Genomic DNA, 8,541 nt, shown 5'->3' with positions numbered 1-8,541 from the left:
GGACCCGGTACTTGTGGTTCGGACTGTCTCCAACCAGCCATAATGTTGTGAGAGTGAAATTATGTCTAAGTCCAGCTTTGGTACATTAGAAGCAACTCTCAAACTTAACCTAAGCGTTTTTCGAAGCTACTTTTTTGCTAACTTCTTATAGGAAGTTCTAGGAGCTCTGAAAATGAACGTGCGCGTCTTTTACTACTTAGAAGAATTTTGTGATATTTTTTATTAAAATGGTGTATAAGGGTATATATATTAATATATTTTATGCACTGTATATGAGCTGGCGATTTCTAAGTCTGTGGTTCCGAGAGGGGGTAACCAGGCTCACTAATAAAGGTCAAGCCACTTGGCTGCCAGAATGCCCTGCTTCAGCACAGACCAGAAAGGCATTGTGATAAGCGTATCCCCGGTATAGTCAGGGGTTAATGGGAGTCGTTCCCGTCCCCCCAGTATACGCCCAGAACCATGGACCCGGTACTTGTGGTTCGGAGTGTCTCCAACCAGTCATAATTTCTTGAGAGTGAAATTATGTCTAAGTCCAGCTTTGGTACATTAGAAGCAACTCTCAAACTTAACCTAAGCGTTTTTCGAAGCTACTTTTTGGCTAACTTCTTATAGGAAGGTCTAGGAGTTCTGAAAATGAACGTGCGCATCTTTCACTCTTCCCGAGGGACTTAGAAGAATTTTGTGATATTTTTTATTAAAATTGTGTATAAGGGTATATATATATAAATATATTTTATGCACTGTATATGAGCTGGCGATTTCTAAGTCTGTGGTTCCGAGAGGGGGTAACCAGGCTCACTAATAAAGGTCAAGCCACTTGGCTGCCAGAATGCCCTGCTTCAGCACAGACCAGAAAGGCATTGTGATAAGCGTATCCCCGGTATAGTCAGGGGTTAATGAGATTCGTTCCCGTCCCCCCAGTATACGCCCAGAACCATGGACCCGGTACTTGTGGTTCGGACTGTCTCCAACCAGCCATAATGTTGTGAGAGTGAAATTATGTCTAAGTCCAGCTTTGGTACATTAGAAGCAACTCTCAAACTTAACCTAAGCGCTTTTCGAAGCTACATTTTGGCTAACTTCTTATAGGAAGTTCTAGGAGCTCTGAAAATGAACGTGCGCGTCTTTCACTCTTCCCGAGGGACTTAGAAGAATTTTGTGATATTTTTTATTAAAATGGTGTATAAGGGTATATATATAAATATATTTTATGCACTGTATATGAGCTGGCGATTTCTAAGTCTGTGGTTCCGAGAGGGGGTAACCAGGCTCACTAATAAAGGTCAAGCCACTTGGCTGCCAGAATGCCCTGCTTCAGCACAGACCAGAAAGGCATTGTGATAAGCGTATCCCCGGTATAGTCAGGGGTTAATGGGAGTCGTTCCCGTCCCCCCAGTATACGCCCAGAACCATGGACCCGGTACTTGTGGTTCGGACTGTCTCCAACCAGCCATAATGTTGTGAGAGTGAAATTATGTCTAAGTCCAGCTTTGGTACATTAGAAGCAACTCTCAAACTTAACCTAAGCGCTTTTCGAAGCTACATTTTGGCTAACTTCTTATAGGAAGTTCTAGGAGCTCTGAAAATGAACGTGCGCGTCTTTCACTCTTCCCGAGGGACTTAGAAGAATTTTGTGATATTTTTTATTAAAATGGTGTATAAGGGTATATATATAAATATATTTTATGCACTGTATATGAGCTGGAGATTTCTAAGTCTGTGGTTCCGAGAGGGGGTAACCAGGCTCACTAATAAAGGTCAAGCCACTTGGCTGCCAGAATGCCCTGCTTCAGCACAGACCAGAAAGGCATTGTGATAAGCGTATCCCCGGTATAGTCAGGGGTTAATGGGAGTCGTTCCCGTCCCCCCAGTATACGCCCAGAACCATGGACCCGGTACTTGTGGTTCGGACTGTCTCCAACCTGTCATAATTTCTTGAGAGTGAAATTATGTCTAAGTCCAGCTTTGGTACATTAGAAGCAACTCTCAAACTTAACCTACAGTAAGCGTTTTTCGAAGCTACTTTTTTGCTAACTTCTTATAGGAAGTTCTAGGAGCTCTGAAAATGAACGTGCGCATCTTTCACTCTTCCCGAGGGACTTAGAAGAATTTTGTGATATTTTTTATTAAAATGGTGTATAAGGGTATATATATAAATATATTTTATGCACTGTATATGAGCTGGCGATTTCTAAGTCTGTGGTTCCGAGAGGGGGTAACCAGGCTCACTAATAAAGGTCAAACCACTTGGCTGCCAGAATGCCCTGCTTCAGCACAGACCAGAAAGGCATTGTGATAAGCGTATCCCCGGTATAGTCAGGGGTTAATGGGAGTCGTCCCCGTCCCCCCAGTATACGCCCAGAACCATGGACCCGGTACTTGTGGTTCGGACTGTCTCCAACCAGTCATAATGTTCTGAGAGTGAAATCATGTCTAAGTCCAGCTTTGGTACATTAGAAGCAACTCTCAAACATAACCCAAGCGTTTTTCGAAGCTACTTTTTGGCTAACTTCTTATAGGAAGTTCTAGGAGCTCTGAAAATGAACGTGCGCGTCTTTCACTCTTCCCGAGGGACTTAGAAGAATTTTGTGATATTTTTTATTAAAATGGTGTATAAGGGTATATATATAAATATATTTTATGCACTGTATATGAGCTGGCGATTTCTAAGTCTGTGGTTCCGAGAGGGGGTAACCAGGCTCACTAATAAAGGTCAAGCCACTTGGCTGCCAGAATGCCCTGCTTCAGCACAGACCAGAAAGGCATTGTGATAAGCGTATCCCCGGTATAGTCAGGGGTTAATGGGAGTCGTTCCCGTCCCCCCAGTATACGCCCAGAACCATGGACCCGGTACTTGTGGTTCGGACTGTCTCCAACCAGTCATAATTTCTTGAGAGTGAAATTATGTCTAAGTCCAGGTTTGGTACATTAGAAGCAACTCTCAAACTTCACCTAAGCGTTTTTCGAAGCTACTTTTTTGCTAACTTCTTATAGGAAGTTCTAGGAGCTCTGAAAATGAACGTGCGCATCTTTTACTCTTCCCGAGGGACTTAGAATAATTTTGTGATATTTTTTATTAAAATGGTGTATAAGGGTATATATATAAATATATTTTATGCACTGTATATGAGCTGGCGATTTCTAAGTCTGTGGTTCCGAGAGGGGGTAACCAGGCTCACTAATAAAGGTCAAACCACTTGGCTGCCAGAATGCCCTGCTTCACCACAGACCAGAAAGGCATTGTGATAAGCGTATCCCCGGTATAGTCAGGGGTTAATGAGATTCGTTCCCGTCCCCCCAGTATACGCCCAGAACCATGGACCCGGTACTTGTGGTTCGGACTGTCTCCAACCAGCCATAATGTTGTGAGAGTGAAATTATGTCTAAGTCCAGCTTTGGTACATTAGAAGCAACTCTCAAACTTAACCTAAGCGTTTTTCGAAGCTACTTTTTGGCTAACTTCTTATAGGAAGTTCTAGGATCTCTGAAAATGAACGTGCGCATCTTTCACTCTTCCCGAGGGACTTAGAAGAATTTTGTGATATTTTTTATTAAAATGGTGTATAAGGGTATATATATAAATATATTTTATGCACTGTATATGAGCTGGCGATTTCTAAGTCTGTGGTTCCGAGAGGGGGTAACCAGGCTCACTAATAAAGGTCAAGCCACTTGGCTGCCAGAATGCCCTGCTTCAGCACAGACCAGAAAGGCATTGTGATAAGCGTATCCCCGGTATAGTCAGGGGTTAATGGGAGTCGTCCCCGTCCCCCCAGTATACGCCCAGAACCATGGACCCGGTACTTGTGGTTCGGACTGTCTCCAACCAGTCATAATGTTCTGAGAGTGAAATCATGTCTAAGTCCAGCTTTGGTACATTAGAAGCAACTCTCAAACATAACCCAAGCGTTTTTCGAAGCTACTTTTTGGCTAACTTCTTATAGGAAGTTCTAGGAGCTCTGAAAATGAACGTGCGCGTCTTTCACTCTTCCCGAGGGACTTAGAAGAATTTTGTGATATTTTTTATTAAAATGGTGTATAAGGGTATATATATAAATATATTTTATGCACTGTATATGAGCTGGCGATTTCTAAGTCTGTGGTTCCGAGAGGGGGTAACCAGGCTCACTAATAAAGGTCAAGCCACTTGGCTGCCAGAATGCCCTGCTTCAGCACAGACCAGAAAGGCATTTTGATAAGCGTATCCCCGGTATTGTCAGGGGTTAATGGGAGTCGTCCCCGTCCCCCCAGTATACGCCCAGAACCATGGACCCGGTACTTGTGGTTCGGACTGTCTCCAACCAGTCATAATGTTCTGAAAGTGAAATCATGTCTAAGTCCAGCTTTGGTACATTAGAAGCAACTCTCAAACATAACCCAAGCGTTTTTCGAAGCTACTTTTTGGCTAACTTCTTATAGGAAGTTCTAGGAGCTCTGAAAATGAACGTGCGCGTCTTTCACTCTTCCCGAGGGACTTAGAAGAATTTTGTGATATTTTTTATTAAAATGGTGTATAAGGGTATATATATAAATATATTTTATGCACTGTATATGAGCTGGCGATTTCTAAGTCTGTGGTTCCGAGAGGGGGTAACCAGGCTCACTAATAAAGGTCAAGCCACTTGGCTGCCAGAATGCCCTGCTTCAGCACAGACCAGAAAGGCATTGTGATAAGCGTATCCCCGGTATAGTCAGGGGTTAATGAGATTCGTTCCCGTCCCCCCAGTATACGCCCAGAACCATGGACCCGGTACTTGTGGTTCGGACTGTCTCCAACCAGCCATAATGTTGTGAGAGTGAAATTATGTCTAAGTCCAGCTTTGGTACATTAGAAGCAACTCTCAAACTTAACCTAAGCGTTTTTCGAAGCTACTTTTTTGCTAACTTCTTATAGGAAGTTCTAGGAGCTCTGAAAATGAACGTGCGCATCTTTCACTCTTCCCGAGGGACTTAGAATAATTTTGTGATATTTTTTATTAAAATGGTGTATAAGGGTATATATATAAATATATTTTATGCACTGTATATGAGCTGGCGATTTCTAAGTCTGTGGTTCCGAGAGGGGGTAACCAGGCTCACTAATAAAGGTCAAACCACTTGGCTGCCAGAATGCCCTGCTTCAGCACAGACCAGAAAGGCATTGTGATAAGCGTATCCCCGGTATAGTCAGGGGTTAATGGGAGTCGTCCCCGTCCCCCCAGTATACGCCCAGAACCATGGACCCGGTACTTGTGGTTCGGACTGTCTCCAACCAGTCATAATGTTCTGAAAGTGAAATCATGTCTAAGTCCAGCTTTGGTACATTAGAAGCAACTCTCAAACTTAACCCAAGCGTTTTTCGAAGCTACTTTTTGGCTAACTTCTTATAGGAAGTTCTAGGAGCTCTGAAAATGAACGTGCGCGTCTTTCACTCTTCCCGAGGGACTTAGAAGAATTTTGTGATATTTTTTATTAAAATGGTGTATAAGGGTATATATATAAATATATTTTATGCACTGTATATGAGCTGGCGATTTCTAAGTCTGTGGTTCCGAGAGGGGGTAACCAGGCTCACTAATAAAGGTCAAGCCACTTGGCTGCCAGAATGCCCTGCTTCAGCACAGACCAGAAAGGCATTGTGATAAGCGTATCCCCGGTATAGTCAGGGGTTAATGGGAGTCGTTCCCGTCCCCCCAGTATACGCCCAGAACCATGGACCCGGTACTTGTGGTTCGGACTGTCTCCAACCAGCCATAATGTTGTGAGAGTGAAATTATGTCTAAGTCCAGCTTTGGTACATTAGAAGCAACTCTCAAACTTAACCTAAGCGTTTTTCGAAGCTACTTTTTGGCTAACTTCTTATAGGAAGTTCTAGGATCTCTGAAAATGAACGTGCGCGTCTTTCACTCTTCCCGAGGGACTTAGAAGAATTTTGTGATATTTTTTATTAAAATGGTGTATAAGGGTATATATATAAATATATTTTATGCACTGTATATGAGCTGGCGATTTCTAAGTCTGTGGTTCCGAGAGGGGGTAACCAGGCTCACTAATAAAGGTCAAACCACTTGGCTGCCAGAATGCCCTGCTTCAGCACAGACCAGAAAGGCATTTTGATAAGCGTATCCCCGGTATTGTCAGGGGTTAATGGGAGTCGTCCCCGTCCCCCCAGTATACGCCCAGAACCATGGACCCGGTACTTGTGGTTCGGACTGTCTCCAACCAGTCATAATGTTCTGAAAGTGAAATCATGTCTAAGTCCAGCTTTGGTACATTAGAAGCAACTCTCAAACATAACCCAAGCGTTTTTCGAAGCTACTTTTTGGCTAACTTCTTATAGGAAGTTCTAGGAGCTCTGAAAATGAACGTGCGCGTCTTTCACTCTTCCCGAGGGACTTAGAAGAATTTTGTGATATTTTTTATTAAAATGGTGTATAAGGGTATATATATAAATATATTTTATGCACTGTATATGAGCTGGCGATTTCTAAGTCTGTGGTTCCGAGAGGGGGTAACCAGGCTCACTAATAAAGGTCAAGCCACTTGGCTGCCAGAATGCCCTGCTTCAGCACAGACCAGAAAGGCATTGTGATAAGCGTATCCCCGGTATAGTCAGGGGTTAATGGGAGTCGTTCCCGTCCCCCCAGTATACGCCCAGAACCATGGACCCGGTACTTGTGGTTCGGACTGTCTCCAACCAGCCATAATGTTGTGAGAGTGAAATTATGTCTAAGTCCAGCTTTGGTACATTAGAAGCAACTCTCAAACTTAACCTAAGCGTTTTTCGAAGCTACTTTTTGGCTAACTTCTTATAGGAAGTTCTAGGAGCTCTGAAAATGAACGTGCGCGTCTTTCACTCTTCCCGAGGGACTTAGAAGAATTTTGTGATATTTTTTATTAAAATGGTGTATAAGGGTATATATATAAATATATTTTATGCACTGTATATGAGCTGGCGATTTCTAAGTCTGTGGTTCCGAGAGGGGGTAACCAGGCTCACTAATAAAGGTCAAGCCACTTGGCTGCCAGAATGCCCTGCTTCAGCACAGACCAGAAAGGCATTGTGATAAGCGTATCCCCGGTATAGTCAGGGGTTAATGAGATTCGTTCCCGTCCCCCCAGTATACGCCCAGAACCATGGACCCGGTACTTGTGGTTCGGACTGTCTCCAACCAGCCATAATGTTGTGAGAGTGAAATTATGTCTAAGTCCAGCTTTGGTACATTAGAAGCAACTCTCAAACTTAACCTAAGCGTTTTTCGAAGCTACTTTTTTGCTAACTTCTTATAGGAAGTTCTAGGAGCTCTGAAAATGAACGTGCGCATCTTTCACTCTTCCCGAGGGACTTAGAATAATTTTGTGATATTTTTTATTAAAATGGTGTATAAGGGTATATATATAAATATATTTTATGCACTGTATATGAGCTGGCGATTTCTAAGTCTGTGGTTCCGAGAGGGGGTAACCAGGCTCACTAATAAAGGTCAAACCACTTGGCTGCCAGAATGCCCTGCTTCAGCACAGACCAGAAAGGCATTGTGATAAGCGTATCCCCGGTATAGTCAGGGGTTAATGGGAGTCGTCCCCGTCCCCCCAGTATACGCCCAGAACCATGGACCCGGTACTTGTGGTTCGGACTGTCTCCAACCAGTCATAATGTTCTGAAAGTGAAATCATGTCTAAGTCCAGCTTTGGTACATTAGAAGCAACTCTCAAACTTAACCCAAGCGTTTTTCGAAGCTACTTTTTGGCTAACTTCTTATAGGAAGTTCTAGGAGCTCTGAAAATGAACGTGCGCGTCTTCCACTCTTCCCGAGGGACTTAGAAGAATTTTGTGATATTTTTTATTAAAATGGTGTATAAGGGTATATATATAAATATATTTTATGCACTGTATATGAGCTGGCGATTTCTAAGTCTGTGGTTCCGAGAGGGGGTAACCAGGCTCACTAATAAAGGTCAAGCCACTTGGCTGCCAAAATGCCCTGCTTCAGCACAGACCAGAAAGGCATTGTGATAAGCGTATCCCCGGTATAGTCAGGGGTTAATGGGAGTCGTTCCCGTCCCCCCAGTATACGCCCAGAACCATGGACCCGGTACTTGTGGTTCGGAGTGTCTCCAACCAGTCATAATTTCTTGAGAGTGAAATTATGTCTAAGTCCAGCTTTGGTACATTAGAAGCAACTCTCAAACTTAACCTAAGCGTTTTTCGAAGCTACTTTTTGGCTAACTTCTTATAGGAAGGTCTAGGAGTTCTGAAAATGAACGTGCGCATCTTTCACTCTTCCCGAGGGACTTAGAATAATTTTGTGATATTTTTAATTAAAATGGTGTATAAGGGTATATATATAAATATATTTTATGCACTGTATATGAGCTGGCGATTTCTAAGTCTGTGGTTCCGAGAGGGGGTAACCAGGCTCACTAATAAAGGTCAAACCACTTGGCTGCCAGAATGCCCTGCTTCAGCACAGACCAGAAAGGCATTTTGATAAGCGTATCCCCGGTATAGTCAGGGGTTAATGGGAGTCGTCCCCGTCCCCCCAGTATACGCCCAGA

This window comes from Ascaphus truei, chromosome 2, assembly GCF_040206685.1.
Source record: "Ascaphus truei isolate aAscTru1 chromosome 2, aAscTru1.hap1, whole genome shotgun sequence".
Lineage (NCBI taxonomy): Eukaryota > Metazoa > Chordata > Amphibia > Anura > Ascaphidae > Ascaphus > Ascaphus truei.
The sequence above is the reverse complement of the archived record's forward strand: the minus strand, read 5'-3'. Positions refer to the sequence as shown.